The 16,326-nt window shown below is 37.0% G+C and overlaps 1 long non-coding RNA gene across 1 annotated transcript in view; it reads right to left on the bottom strand.

Annotated features, from left to right (window-relative positions):
• LOC106724329 overlaps positions 1–1,788 on the bottom strand; it is a 16,332-nt gene extending 14,544 nt beyond the window's left edge. Inside the window, exons 1-2 of the long non-coding RNA XR_001360085.1 lie at positions 1,776–1,788; positions 802–809 (exon numbers count right to left, since the gene is read on the bottom strand). This is a non-coding gene — a long non-coding RNA (uncharacterized LOC106724329). The remainder of the gene's footprint in view (positions 1–801; positions 810–1,775) is intronic.
• Between the last annotated feature and the right edge of the window lie 14,538 nt (positions 1,789–16,326).

The following is a 16,326-nucleotide window of genomic DNA, read 5'->3' as shown; positions in this document are numbered from 1 at the left end:
ATATATATATATTATTAATAGAAGAATGTGTCACATAATTGTTATTTATAAGGAGAGGTCCTTGTCTCTGCTTGTTGTTAATGGAAGTAGGCTTCTTGCAATAGCCCAAGAAAAGGAATTTTCTGAGATTTGCACAGGAGGATAAGATATCATAGAAAGCTTTATTTCTGAGGAATCAAACCCCTGAATTTCCCATTTCCCTTTGTTGGACCAAGGAATAGTGTACCAGTAGCTGTGGCTTTCATAGGACTAGAATCAAAACCAGTGTCCAAACTTTTCGCTCCATATTGGAACAGCGTCCAGTCCAGCCTCAGGCTAGCTTAGTTTGTGTTCCCCATTGCAGTCCATCAGTCTATTCAGTGTAGGGTTCACATGGCCATGGCTATGGGAGGGAGCACAGGCAGGATTAAAGCCAAAGGAACCAGAGAGCCAAGAGAACCATGAGCCAAGTGAGACAGACACAACAAGCAAGCGGGCTCTTTTGTTTAGGGGATTATGTATTCCCAAATTTTCACAGAATTGCAATGGCCCTGTTTACTCTGGCCAATGAACTCTGTTTCTAGGTTTAACTGACAGGCAAGTGTCTTACTATGTCTTCCCAACTTCACTGCACATGTGCCCATCTCCCCTTTGTTGGATTCCTTCTCCAGTGGGAAGGAATGGACTGGTGTTTCCTTAGGGAGTATGAAATAGCAGCTTCTTGGTGAAGCTGCCCAAATGGCCATGCTTATAATGTCTGGCCTCCTTTTTGCTCCTTTCCTAATATTAATAACTAGCTCATTACAATAGTATCGTAATTACTTTAGGTTCTTGTCACCCTGGGTCTGATAGTAATTAGATATGACAGCATTGTGATTATTTATTATTTGACCAAGAGCATGGAGATATGGTTTGTTTGCTATGAAAATAGTTGTATTTGATCAATCTTAAACATTTCAGGAATTTTATTTTTAGAAGCTAGTTCTATGAAAATTAAATCTGGACAACTCATTTCTCCAAATATCTTCAAAATTTAGCGTTGAAGAATTTTCAGTCTGGCTTATTTTATTTATCTCAAAAACAGATATCTTGCCCTAACCAGTTTGGCTCAGTGGATAGAGCGTCAGCCTGTGGACTGAAAGGTCCTGGGTTCGATTCTGGCCAAGGGTATGTGCCTTGGTTGCGGGCACATCCCCAGTAGGAGGTGTGCAGGAGGCAGCTGATCGATGTTCCTCTCTCATCGATGTTTCTAACTCTCTATCGCTCTCCCTTACTCTCTGTGAAAAATCAATAAAATATATTTTAAAAGAAACACAAAAAAAAACAGAGTATCTCCAAAGTGGGTACTGCATAGGCCTTGAAATACTTCTTTAAATAAAAATGGGGGCACCTTGATCAAACAGGTTTAGATATGACAGATGTGCAGGAACACACCTTCCCTTAGAAATTCATATGCCTATTAGTATATTAAAGATCTTTGAGATATTCACCAATGAAGAAACTTAAGTTTATTTCACTACTTCCCCCCCACAAATTTCTTTGACTTCTAAAACATTTTCTATATAACATCTAGAAACCTTGCTTGTAATTAATTTTTTGAAGTACATGGTGACATTGGTAGGTGTATTGGTTTAACATTGGTTGGTGCCTTCTGATAATATGTGATGTAATAGTCCATTTCATTACCCATCGTAAATACTCTGACAGGTGGAGCAAGGAGCAAGAGAAAGTGTCTGCTTCAGGCTGAACACCTTTGACCAGGTCAAAATGACCAGCGCAGAAGGAAAGAACAGAACACTGTTTCAGGTTCAATGCAGAAGATCAACTGGAATCAACAAACTTGTAGGACAGAGCTCAGCACATAGTCAGAATCAGTGCTCAGGATTCAGAATTGTGAAGAACTGGAAAATGTTATTAAATGAGATTAAGAGGAAAATCCTCTTTTCCATATGATGGGTCCTGCTTTCAAAGACAAAGCTAGCTTGGGGCTCAGGCTGCCAAGGTCTGAAGTGGGAATTTGAGACCCAAAAAAGCTATCCGCCCCACTTTCTGAACAATGAGGTCTGCACATTCCCAAACTCAAAACCACTCTTACCTCTGTCAAATAATGGGGATCTTTATATCTTCCCTTCTGATAATTTGAGCTCTTCTTTTCCTCCCTAGCTATTTAAAAAAATTGAGAGAGAATTAAGCTTCAGATAACTTTTCAATAATATTGCTTTCGTCTAATTTATAATGTACTTCAACGGAAAAGTTTTCAAATTCAGGGATTTTGGTTTTTATAAAATAATTAACATATTATTAATACTTTAATAGAAACATGTCTTCTTTTTTGATTGTATAAAATTGTAAAGTACTAGCCACTGATGAGAAATTGGACCTCTTTTTTCAATTGAGACTCTGCTTTATGCATCTCTGAATTGCACATACTAGGTGTTCCTAAAATAGTTGTGGGGTTGAAGTCAATAACTTCTGGAATTAAAGAGTGATTATGTACATAGGCAACATAAATGAAGAATATTGATTTATCTACAGTATTTTGATAGAGTCACTTAAATTTTCTTGTTTCAATTTGATTTGATTTTTAAAATTTATTTACTAGTGTGTATCTGTTTGTTTCCTCTTGGCATGTCTGTGTGAGGCTGTAAAGAGAGCCAAAGTAAATGTACCATTTACCACCTACCTTATAGATGATGTAAGGATTTATTAAATAATGGTGACTCCTTTGTGATTCCTTCCCATACTCAAGGCAATCCATACTGTTTCCTGTGGAGAAACCATTGTGTGAATAACAAAAACGCTTTTTGATGGTGATGTTGAAACCAAAAGATAGGCTGCTTTTTTTAGAGGACAGATTCTCTAATGTTCTTTTATTGACAAAATGTTGGAAGAATGGAAAATTATGATCTTTGGTCTCAACCTACCTGGAGTTCTTCCCCAAATCAATTCCTTATTCAAACATATAATGTACTTCTTATAACTCCCTCCTTTCTCCTCAATGTCTTGCTCAGGGCAAGGCCAATGAGCTTTTGAAGTGCTCTGGCTTAGCTGGTTTTTAATATTCCTTTTAAAAACACCATTTGTATCTGGAAATCTGATTCAGTTTAAACTGCTGACTTTAGCATTCTGAAAACTAAGATTTATAAATGCATAGTGACGATGTTAGGCAGTAATATAAGGTAATAAAATAACATGAGGAGTGGTTGATGTGCATGCTAGAAATGTATACTTCAAATATGAAATACTGACTCTAAGTCATTTGAAAATCAAACATGCTTAAAAATAGAAGAGTTAAAGGTCACATTATGAAATATCTATAAATTGTAGTCTTCTTTAAGTCTCACTGATCAGAAGTTTCTAAGAAAAACAATAACAGTGATTGCAAAACATCAGCTAAAACTATAAACACAAAATATTTTGTTGAATTATGTTGCAATTTCCCTTTACATTATTTTGCACTTAAGCTGAAATTTATTTTTAGTGTCACACATTTTAATTTTTTGCAAGAATTTCCTAAGAGATGTTTGAAATGAATATTTTCCTGAAGAACCAGTCCTAGGTAGAGTAGAGAGGCCTTGAAATAAATTAAGTGAACTATATACTCCTTTTAAGATAGAAACTACTCAGCCCTAACTGGTTTGGCTCAGTGGATAGAGCGTCGGCCTGCGGACTGAAGGGTCCCCGGTTCGATTCTGGTCAAGGGCATGTACCTTGGTTGTGGGCACATCCCCAGTAAGGGTGTGCAGGAGGCAACTGATTGATGTTTCTCTCTCATCAATGTTTCTAACCCTCTATCCTTCTCCCTTCCTCTCTGTAAAAAAATAAATAAAACATATTTTTTTAAAAAGATATAAACTACTCATTCCTAATGCAACTTCAGAAGTGATACCTTTTATGATAAAAATCAAGTATCCATGTCCTTTGACCCAGTAATCCCACCTCTGGGAATATAAGAACCCTGGAACACCAATCAGAAAGAATATATGCATGCCTATGTTCATTGCAGCGCTACTTACAAATGCTAAAATCTGGAAACAGCCCAAGTGCCCATGAGTAGATGAATGGATACAAAAGCTGTGGTACATTTACACAATGGAATACCATGCTGCTTTAAAAAAGCAGGATCTCTTACCTTTTACAACAGCATGAATGGGTCTGAAGATTATTATGCTAAGCAAAGTAAGCCAGTTAGAGAAGGACAAATATCACATGATCTCACTTACATGTGGAATCTAATGAACAAATAAACTGATGAACTAAATAGGTCCAGAGGCATGGATGCATGAAATAGAATGACAGATCTCAGAGGGGAGAGGAGTGGAAGGGATAGGAAGAGATTAACCAAAGAACATCCTATCTAATAAAGAGGGGAATATGCTAATTGACCATCACACCCTCACAAAGATGGTGGTGCCCACAGCCAATAAAGAGGGAATATGCTAATTGACTGCCACACCCTCCCTCTGATGGTGGTGCCCACAGCCACAAGATGGCAGCGCCTAGTCCCCTCAGCCCCGCCGAGGCAGCAGGCATGTGGCAAGGCTGGGCCCGCCCCCAGGCAGGCCCAACCACTCTATGTGCCTGCCTCTGGAATCCCCCAGTCCCCTCAGCCCCCCAGCCGCCCAGGGCAGACCCGAGGCACAGGCAAGCCTTGGATGGCAGCTGCCCAGCTGCCCAGCTGCCCAGGGCTGCCCAAGGCTCAGGTAACCAGGGTCAGCTGAGGCTTGCGTTGCCAGCAGTGGCAGCAGCAGAGGTGTGATGGGGGCATCACCTTCCCCTGATCACCATGTTGCCTTTCTCCCCTGATGGCTCCTGGACTGTGAGTGGGGGCAGGCTGAGCTGAGGGACCCCCCCCCCCCCCAGTGCATAAATTTTCACGCACCGGGACTCTAGTATATGTATAACCCATGGATACTGACAATAGTGTGGGGAAGGCCTGGGCTGGGTGGAGGAGGAAAAAGGGGCAGGGAATGGGAAACATCCGACAACAGTAATACTGTCAACAATAAAAAATACATTTGAAGCCCTAGCCAGTTTGGCTCAGTGGATAGAGTGTTGCCCTGTGGACTGAAGGGTTGCAGGTTCGATTCCAGCCAATGGCACATGCCCAGGTTGCGGGCTTGATCCCAAGTAGGGCCATGCAGGAGGCAGCTGATCAATGATTCTCTCCCATCATTGATGTTTCTATCTCTCCCTCTCCCTTCCTCTCTGAAATCAATAAAAATATATTTTAAAAAATACATTTGAACTTGTCAAATTTCACATCAGTAGCCCAATTAAAATTTGCCAGATTAAATTTTTAGAGAGCATATTTTACCTGAACTTCTCAGTGAATTAAAGTAAATTAAAAGAAATAAATTTCATTTAAAATAAATAAATAAAGTATCTAAAACATTTGTGCCAATTTATCATATGCATTTTATTCAGAATTGTCTTAGTTATAGACAAAGTCTGAATCTAGGTTGGAAGTAGCCTATCTCATGCTCCCAGAATCTGGAGTTTTTGAATTACAGAAGGACACTTCCATTGCTGAGACCTATTCTTACTGTTTACAGTGAGCACTGGGTCTACCCTTTGGGCTTGTCACCAGGCGAAGACTCAAGTAGAATAATGCTCTGAGACCATTTGTTCTAATGAAAGCAATTTGTTATGAGCTGAGGGGAAAGTGTCCTTTGTCCTTCTGCCAAACACAGCCTTGCTCTGTGTTTGTTGAGTTTGTTCAGATTAATGAGGATACTACAAGATGCTTTAAAGCAAAATGCATTAGTGAAAAGATGCAAAGTATTTTTCTAAAACAGTGCCAAATACTATTGATGTGTATCCTGTTTTCAAACATCGAGTATGAAAACTGCTTAAAATTAATTATCCTTAAGTGTATTTTCCTACATGGTGTTCATATGGCCCCATTATTCATTTGATAAGATGTTTTTGAGAATCTTATTTTTTTTTGAATGATGGTAAGAATTGTATGGATGGAAATAGAATTTATAAGACCACACAATTTAGAATTTATGGTCATTACACTTAAAAAAAATCATGATCAGAACATATTCCATTTTGTACTTCATAAGTCCTTCATGTTAAGATCATTTAGGGAGAAAAAACTATAACTGCCCCTGAAAAGTAGCATGTCAAAAAAAAAAAGAAGTGTAACATAGGAACAAAGGTAAGGAACAATCTTGGAGAGAAAAAACATGGCCGGGGCATATCAGATATTGTTATAGTGCAGACTTTCAAGTGTTCTAATTACCTCATAGACTGAGAAATATATGCATTTGAAAAGACCTATCACCTGGATGTCTTTTTCAGTTAGCTTTCTCTATTTTTCAGTGACTTTAGCCTGACACCTCAATCCAGAAAGATTGAGTTTCATCTTCTTCACTCTTCCTTCTTTTGGGCTGTGACTATTAAGTGTTTATTTCAAACACTTTGTCTTCATTTCCTGTAAATTTTGTAACTTTGACCAGTCATCCCTTACCAAGGATCCTATGGGAGCTGGGGGAGGGGGGGGGCAGGGAGAGGAGGGAGAAAACACATTTATCTAATTTGGAATTAAAATCAAAACATTCTGCTGAATTTTTATCAAGCCTTGTTCTGGATGACAGTGGCTCTATAAGAGATAGCAAATAGTTCTTCATTGAGGAGATTTGCTGAACCATGCATCACCCTGGAGAATCATAGTCAGTGAGGTACATATCTTGATGCCTTTATCATCCTATTCAGGCAATCTTATTTTTTTTCATGAGAGTTTTAAGGCTTTAATGGTTCAGTTATTTGTGGGAAGTTCTGATCAGTTCCCACCTTATCATATTTTATAATGTTATTCAGAGAATTTTACATGTGAAGATTTGATTTTTATAATTTTCTAAAACATCGGATTATAACTTTTTATATATAGACTTTATGCTGGACACTGAGTTGAAATGTATTTAAATAGACCATCCTGTCATACATTAAGTGCCTACTGTGTTCTCTTTGCACTTTAAGCCATTTTCAGTAATTATTAATTTGTCACTCTTAGTGGATGTAATGCTGGTTAAAAGTCTTGGTTGGCTGGAACAGAGATAAATGGCTTCCGTGCTGCTGTCATGGGATTTCAGTCTTGTGGCCACAACGTGCATTTCGATCCTGTTCTAGAAAAAGCAGCGTGGAAGGTAAGGAGGAAATTCATCATTTTCAGTCAGGTGGCTCTTTAATTATAGGCCTCTTTGTTGAGGCTATTCACTTGGGTATCAATTAGGATCAAGTGTGATCGCTGGCTGCTGAAAACATATTCACTAAGAAAGGTATAGAGATGACCATTTCAGAATTGTCATAAACAGAATTGACATGTGGTCCCCTCAAACTGTTATCAATCAGAAATTGGCTGTTACTATAGTGGTGATGTCCGAGATAATTGATTAAATCACAGGAAAACAATTTGCTTGTCACTTTCTTCATCTACAATAGGGATGGCAAGATTTTGCCACAGAGCTTTGTTAGGAATAACTGAAAACAGAAATGTAATTTTATAGGGCTTAACAAAGTCTTCATAGTTACAACAATAATAACAACATATGCCAGCTAAGAAGGTAATTGTACAGATAATTGGAAGTTGTACTTTTTTGGCTGCAATGTTATATTAAGATGTATAATAAAATTGCTAAGATTCCATCAACATCCATAAGATTCAAATTAATTAATGGATTAATGCTGCATCTTAGTATTACCACACATCTGTATTAGAGTTAAATTATAAATTAAATGTACAAATAATAGATAACAGGCTAGCTTTTTGTTTTTAAATGTGAGGTTATATATTACTAAGAATATACAGTTTTAAAACTATAAATAGAAGAGATCAACAAATACAAAAGTCTAATTAAAGAAATTGCAACTAAAGGAGCTTGAGAGACAGAAATGCAAAGACATTTTAGCCCTATATTTCTGATACTCATAGACACTAAAAATTGTAATAATCCAAAAATATCCTAATTCTTGGTATATCTAGAATTGTTTTCTGAATTTCACATATTGATTAACTGAATTAATTAGTTGGCCTTAGTGCCATTTAGATGTATTTTAAAATGTGAAACAAGATCTAAAGAGGCAAGTAACCCAATAAATTAATTTTAATTTAGAATTTTCTTTCTTTCCTTCCCCTACTTTCTGTCCTACTTTTATTTTTTCCTCTACTTCATTATACAAATAATTTTAACTGATTGCGATATTATTTTATTATAGCAAAAAAGAAAATAAATCCTGACACTGAGAATATAAATATGGTTTTATTTATACTGATCATATTTACGTCACACTAAAAAAATTTGCTCATATGTATCTGAGCAAATTCTGAGGTACTGAGTTTTAAATGGGGGCATGGTTGAACATGAGACTGTAAACTCTAATTTGGAGAACCCTTGATTCACTCTGTTGCTTGTGACTTACTCTGTGGTTCCTATATAATTCTAATATGGTGTGCCATAGCTGGCTGGCCATACATATTTGGCTCAGTGACCTCTTCATGGTAGTTGGTTTCTAGTGGGTGCTCCAAATCAGAGCCTATTCACTTGAATATATTCTTGTTGCCTCCCCTGGATACCTATGTGCACAACAGAGCCTTTCCTTAGTCCTCTGTCTTCAATGGCACAACACAGACAAAAGTTTTCAGATAATGACTATCTTATTCACTCTATGTTCTTTTGGCTGTGGGTGAAAAGTCAGGAATTGGGAAAACACCAGTATCAGATCTTCATGAATTTTCAGGTAGATTTGAACATTATTTTTTTTTCAAAGGTTGTAGAAAGGGTGATTATCCAACAACCTGAAAGAAAAAAAAATCAAGCCATAGGAATATAGGTTATTTCTTGAGCATAAGCCCTGGCCAGGTAGCTCAGCTGGTTGGAGTGTCCTCCCAATATGCCAAGGTTCTGGGTTCAATCCCTGGTCAAGGCACATGTAAGAATCAACAAATGAATGCACAATTCAGTGGCCCAACTAGTTGATGCTTCTCTCTCTTTCGCTGCCTTCCTCTCTCTCTCAAATCAGTAAAATAATTTTTAAAAAATGTGTGTACCTTCTGGATTTGATTCAAGTTTGATTTTATTCTCCACAGATTTCTTCTATGTTGAATTTACATGAGGCACTTATATTTTATATTTTTACTCTATTTCTAACTGATTAATGGGTCATACATTTTATGGCAAAATTTTACTATACTTAGAAAAAGACATGAGAGAATATTATTCAAAACCGATTTGATTATCTTTTTTAATAACCAGGTTTATTTCCTTCTTTTAAGTCATACATATTCCCAATTGGAATTTTGCTAGAAATAGAGTCTAATCATGTCTAATTCCCTTAGTGGAAAAGCTGAAGCAATATAGGAAGGTTTTTGGAGACAACTCTATTATTTCTATAATAAGCATAATTTCACTGGCTTATTATACAAGACTTATTGAAGAGCTATTGAGTTATTGTATTTTGAATTGCAGAAAATTTCATAATAGTTGGCATATTAATATATAAATGAAATCCTGAAATTGTAGGCACTTACCAGTAGAAAAGTTCAACTCAAAATAACATAAAGTAACTTACAACTTGTATGCTATTATATCATTATTAGTAATTATTTGTCCTAATAAATAATCTTAATAAATAGTTGTTTATTCTTCCATAAGCTTTTATTGGAAATAATTATCTTGGTTATTTGAAAAAATTATCTATTGTGAACAAAAAATAATATAGAATAAGTTAAAATAATTTTTCAAAATGTATTCTATAAAATGTCCTTTCAATGTGCTTTATATATACAAATAATATTTAATAAAATATACGGTAACATTGAATCAAATATAAACTAATTTTTCTTTATAAAAATTTGGACACTTTCACAGCTTTACTGAAGTATAATTGCCAAAATTATAATATATTTAAAGTGTACAACGTGCTGAGATGATACATGTATACATTCAGAAAGGATTCCCACAATTGAGTAAATTAACCCATGGGCATAGTGTTAATTAAAAAGCAAAATATAGAAAAGATTTTGGTCTAAATTTTCTGATTCTATACCATTATAATGCTATTGTTCAGGTTTACTAAATTATTAAATCATATTAGCTATGTTAATAGTACAAGTTCCTAGGAATTAAAATTTAGAAAAATGTAAAATATGAGCACTTTCAATCATGAAAATAAAAAAGTGATGACTAATCAAAATAAGATTCTAAAATACCTCATATATGGACAATGTTAAGTCTAATTTCCAAATTTTGTTAATTTCCAGTTTTTATGATTCACCAATCTAAATCTGAAAAAAACACAAAATCTACCCACAAATTTACTTCCTGATTTTTAAATTATTCACTCTAAAGCTTCCTGCAAGTTACTTAGTTTCTTAATTTTCAAAAATAAGTGACCTGTATATGAGAAGATAATTGTTAATTGTTTAATGCACCTGGTATATCCTAAACTCAGAGCCTTTTATGACTTTCAAAGCATAGTTTAGGGAGAGTCGAAGGATAGAGAAGTAATGAAAGACAGAAAGAAGGTTGGTGGGAGAGGGACTTGAATGAGAGACAAAAGAAGATGTTTTGCACACATGATCTATCAGACAGGAAAACCACTTGGATAAAAGGGGTGGAGAATAGATGAACTAGATATTAGCTTCTCTACCCCTGAACACATAAAGACCCTAGTAATTATAATGCCAAGTACTTAATAGAATTAACCATGTTCTGTACATATATTAACTCAACAAATCCTCACAACATTCCCATTTGCTGTCCCATTTTACAGATACAGAAACAAAGGCAAGCTTGATATTTAGTTGTTTAACTCCAACTACCCATTTAGCAAATGACAGAACTGAGTTTAAACATAGTGAAACGTGGAGTTAGGGGTTCAGACTTCTTCTTGTGGGTTCTTGTCCAATGAAGATGAAGAATAAATTCATGGACTAACAGATTTTTTAAATAAAAATATAGAAGTTTATTGGAAGCATATACAAACTCCATCTGGGCAGAGGTATCCCCAAAGGGGGCACCCTGAGGAGGGCCCCCCAAATGGGAAAAGCCTACTCTCTCTCTAATGGGAAAATTTTAAAAAATCCTGCCTCGTGTCTCTTTGTCTGCGGTTTATATATGTTGCAGTTCTTAGTTTGAACCTGACCCTGTCTAATTGGACCTTTCATTAATTTAGGACCCCCTTTCTCTCCTCATTGGTTATTTTGTTTCCTTCTTTCCATTTCCTGTGACTTTTCCTTAAAAAAGATTTTTCCCAATAACATATGCCTGTGAGTCTAGACCAGCCGTGGGCAAACTACAGCCTGAGGGCCGGATCCGGCCCGTTTGAAATGAATAAAACTAAAAAAAAAAAAAGACCGTACCCTTTTATGTAATGATGTTTACTTTGAATTTATATTAGTTCACACAAACACTCCATCCATGCTTTTGTTCCGGCCCTCCGGTCCAGTTTAAGAACCCATTGTGGCCCTCGAGTCAAAAAGTTTGCCCACCCCTGGGACAGTTGGGGAACTTTGCTTTAGCTATTTGATTATCTTTATTTCTAAGCAGGAAGAGCAGGGGAATTTGGATGCATTCCTTTATGTCCACACTGAAGGAAATCTAGCACCTTCTGGGACTCCCCTCTCAGCCCAAAGTTTCAAGTTGCTTCAGATGGCTCACGTAGGCCCTCAGAGATGTACAAATTCCATCCACTTCACTGGAAGTTTCCCTCACAGTGGAAAACACTGCAGAAAGTTCTGCCAGGAGCTTGCTGAAAAATCCTGGAAAATTAGCCCTTCAGATCTCGGGTTCCTCATATATAAAATAAAAAGAATCCATTTGGGATCTCTGACAGGTTATGACCCTTTGACCTCTGATATGCTTGTGGAATTAAGAACTTGGGCCTTATAATCCAGAAGATTTAACCAGTTCTTAATTATAATAAAGTGGTTAAGACTAGGCCAGGGGTGGGCAACCTTTTTGTGAGTTTGTGCCAAAACCAGCAAAATCTCTGACTCAAAATTCTTCTGCATGCCAACCCTAATTTTTTTTTTGTTAAATATATATTTTATTGATTTTTTACAGAGAGGAAGAGAGAGAGATAGTTAGAAACATCGATGAGAGAGACGCATCGATCAGCTGCTTCCTTCACACCTCCTACTGGGGATGTGCCCACAACCAAGGTACATGCCCTTGACTGGAATCGAACCTGGGACCTTTCAGTCTGCAGGCTGACGCTCTATCCATTGAGCCAAACTGGTTAGGGCAACCCTAATTTTTTGAGAACATGTTATGCCTACTTGATATCTCTTAAGGTGTATGTATGTGAAACAATAAAATTTATTCGAGCGACAAAAACACAGTATATGATGATGAAAAATACATTTATTTTTAAACGTATATATGTACACTGATAGTCCGACAGAAAACTTTATGACTCCATTTGATATTATCAGTGGGACTTTTGCTGCTGCATCACTGATGACAGAGATTTTTACATCAGGTTTATATTTCGTGACTTTCAGAAAAATGCACGAGCTACTACTTTCATCCGTCAGGCTACTCCTATTATGAGACTTAACAAAATTCATCACTGAGAACAAAGATTCACAATTGTAAATGGAAGATTATAAGAGAGGGTCTCATGTACCAGCAAAAGTTACTGGTGTGCCATGTTTGGCACGCATGCCAGGGGTTGCCCGCACCTGGACTATACACTTGGAGCCAGATTTTCTGGATTCGAACTCCAGCCCCACCACTAGTTAGTGATGACCTTGGGGAAATACAATTCACTGTTTGTAACTTATTTTCCTCATCTGTAAAACAGGTAAAATATTGGTACAAGTTCATAGACTTGCAGTGAGTTTAATATGTGCACAACATTTCAAATCATTCCTGGCCTTTGGTAAGCCCTCAATAAATATTGATCCCAGTACTGTGGGAACTTTTGCCTTTTGTTTCTCTAAGAATGTTTGAACGGGGAACTTAACCTTTTAAGCCTCAGCTTCCTCACCTATGACATGATAACAATAACCTCTGCAACCTCTAGTTGTTTTGAGGCTTACATGAGATAAACGGAAAGTGCTTCTTACCGTGCCTGGCATAAGCTAGTGCTTAGTGACTGTGTCATCATTATCCATTGTCATTCTCCTGGTTGTCTACTTTGTTCTCCCGGACACGATTGGTCTAAACAACACCTACAAGTGTGGCTGCTGCTACGTGATTAGGGCACTTGGATAAGGATTGAAAACAGATGGGATTCACAGGGATGGGAGGACTAGGGTAGGCCGTTGGGGGAGGGAGAGGCTGGAGCCACAGAGGCTGGAGGAACAGGCCTGGGAGTGGAGCTTGCTGTGCTGCCACAGGGACGTGAGCGGAATGAGCAGTTGCGTTGAAAGCCCTGCGCCTGGTACAGGTATTAGTGTGGGGAGATGAGGGTGCACCTGGCCGACACCGATGGTCTCCAGATGACTTTGCCTTTTGTTTCTCTAAGAATGTTTGAAATTCAGCTCTGGCAGGACCACCGCTGCTGGCTCTGTCTTAGATATATCATAAAAATTGCAAATTGCCAGTGTGAGCAAGGAGGGAGGAAAGGAATACATGTCACTCGACTTTCATACTTATTATTACCAGCATAGCCAAATGGAGAGAACTGGGTAAACTCCTCTTTATTTTGAATTTTTTTACTACATATAAACACATAAGAATAAATTTCAGTAAACTCATATTTTCAAGCAAACACATTAAACATCTTACTTCATTTAATTCTCACAATAACTGTAAAAATGAATTGATTCTCATTTTACAGATGAGAATGGGGAAAGTCAGGCTCCGGGAGGCTGGGAAATAAACCCAAATCCTATTAGCAAGTGAAAGAATTGGATCTGAAGCCTGATATATCTTATACTATCTGATAGTTTCTGTGGCACATGTATGGATAGAGATATAAATCTCACTACAATGCAGGAATGTAAGAAACAGAACTTTATATATATATATATAATTAAATTCATTTCTCTTTTGAGCCTATATTCCTCTCAGTGGCTGAAATATAATATTAATCAACTTTGTACCTTTTACTTGAGGCTGAGTTTAAGTTTTAGAGGGCTTGTCTTGGAATATAGCCAGGGAGGGACATTTCCCCCTTAACACTGCATATCCATGAAGATATCTTTATAGACATCCCTTATTCCTATAAAGATCATATTATTTATCATCTAAGCCAGACATTTTCCAGAATAAAAGAGGGTGCTAAAAAATAACAATGTCAAGACAACCAATATAAGGCATGACTAAGGCAAAACAGATGTATAGTCACTATGTGTATTTCTTTCTGCTTGGTTTCTTCTGGTCTGGCAACTCTTTCCAATACTTCTGTTCCAGGCCTGGACCACAACAAGGGGTGTGTAGAGGAGGCATATGTCAATCCACGGGGGCACCGTAAGGAGAATGTGGCTGCAGCAGTGTGCAGTGAGCACAAAAACACATTGCGTTGACCTCAGGTGCCATTCTCCCTTGCTCTGCCCTTGTGCCCTGTACATGCCTGCTCTGAGACTACACCAGGTTCTGGGGATCTTTCTCAGGCTGTCCATGTCTCTGTCTGCTTAGACCCACATAAATCTTTGTTCTCCAGGCTCTTGCCACCTTCACAAACCGAGCATGGGAAAGACAGGGCAGGTGTCCTCCATCCTGAGAGTCCACACACCTGCTCTGGGTTCATCAAAGCCAAGTAAACAGCTGCCACAAAATAAGTCAAACCCACTGGCTTTTACCTTGGTTGCCTCCTGCTGTAATTGACTATTTGGGAGGCATCTTTTTATTCACACAAAGATTCAGCGTTCAGGCTTTTTCCATCTTGTGGTTCCATCATCATTCTAGGGTCTTTTCTAGAAAAGAGACAGAGCATGGAGAACCAGCAGAGTTTATAGAAACTAATCCTAGAAGTAGTGTACATCACTATTGTCCACTCAAACTGCAAGAGGACTGAGAAATGTGCTCTAGTAAAGATCAAGGATGAGGAGGTAAAAACCTGGAGTTTTGTTAGCATGCAGCCAGCCCCTGTCTGTGTGAATCCTGCTGAAAAATTTATTTGTGCTGTGTTAGAAAATTGTAATATCTGCCATTGTAGAGAAAAAAAAGTAATGGGTTATTTATACTTATAGAAGTTGAATAGTTAAACTTGGCTGAAACATTTTAACAGGAATTAATGCTTTGTGTTCTTGTTTATTTTCAATAACTATATGAAGGAAAATATGATAGAAACTTAATAATTTCCAAGTCTGTCCTCTTTTTAAAATTCACATTCATATATCTGTGATCTTTTGACTTCATTGGAATCAGTTGACATCAGTGGAGAATTCTAATAAAGATTTTATTGGTTCTATTTTATTTTGTTTTAGGATGCTATTTGAGAATGGACTATTTTCCATCCTGGGAGAGCTTACGCACGTTGGTCTCCTGGGCCTCAAACTCCACTGGCATTGTTCTTATTCATTTGAGGAGGCTGGGATTTTCAAACTGGCCAATCAGGTAGGTCCAGTTGCCTCTGCTTTCCTATAAAATAATTTAAACGATTGAACTGTTGCATTACATTTCTGAGATAGAAAGGTTCTTTTAGAATTGAACTACTAACAATAGTAATTGCAGATATTAAAATAATCAAACTAAAAGGATGTAGTAATTTTGTTTGTTATGTGCTCTCTCACAGCCTTTGAGAAAATTCATTGCAGAACCAGGGAATTCATTAAAATATAGTCAGAATTTTAAAGGTCATAAAGCACACTAAGAAAATTCAATATATGCTCAATGAAGAATTCATAATTAGTAGTGGTGGAGATTATCATTTTAGGCTTTTAATAGTATTTTATAAACCATGAAGCTAAAAACAGGACAAGATTGTGCAACTTCAATTTTTATACAATTACCTTAATGACATAGCCTCCAAAATTTTATGTATGCTGATAATAGGAAATAAAATTTCTAACCCTTGCAAATTTAGAATATTATTATTGAGTATTCTGTGCATTTTAAATCATAGTTTTATGAAATGGATATACATATTCTGCTATGTATTTTTGCTAACTATATATTGTGATGTTTAACAAAGCAAATTTGAAGTTATATATCCTAGAGGATTTTCATGCAAAGAGTCTTTAAAAAAATCCTCATAACTCAAGTTATAGGACAGAACAGATCGTGATATAATAGACTACTATAGCATCTTCCGTTCAAGGGAAAATGTCCCCTCCTATCCTCTACCTCCATGGCTTCCTCATCCCACCTGAACATTATATCCACAGCCACATTTTACCAGAATTTCTGTTAAAATCACTCCCTCTTCTTTTTGGCCCATAGACATCCT

This window comes from Myotis brandtii, unplaced genomic scaffold (assembly GCF_000412655.1).
Source record: "Myotis brandtii unplaced genomic scaffold, ASM41265v1 scaffold8, whole genome shotgun sequence".
NCBI lineage: Eukaryota > Metazoa > Chordata > Mammalia > Chiroptera > Vespertilionidae > Myotis > Myotis brandtii.
Note: the sequence above shows the minus strand (reverse complement) of the source record. Positions and strands in the feature narration are given on the sequence as shown.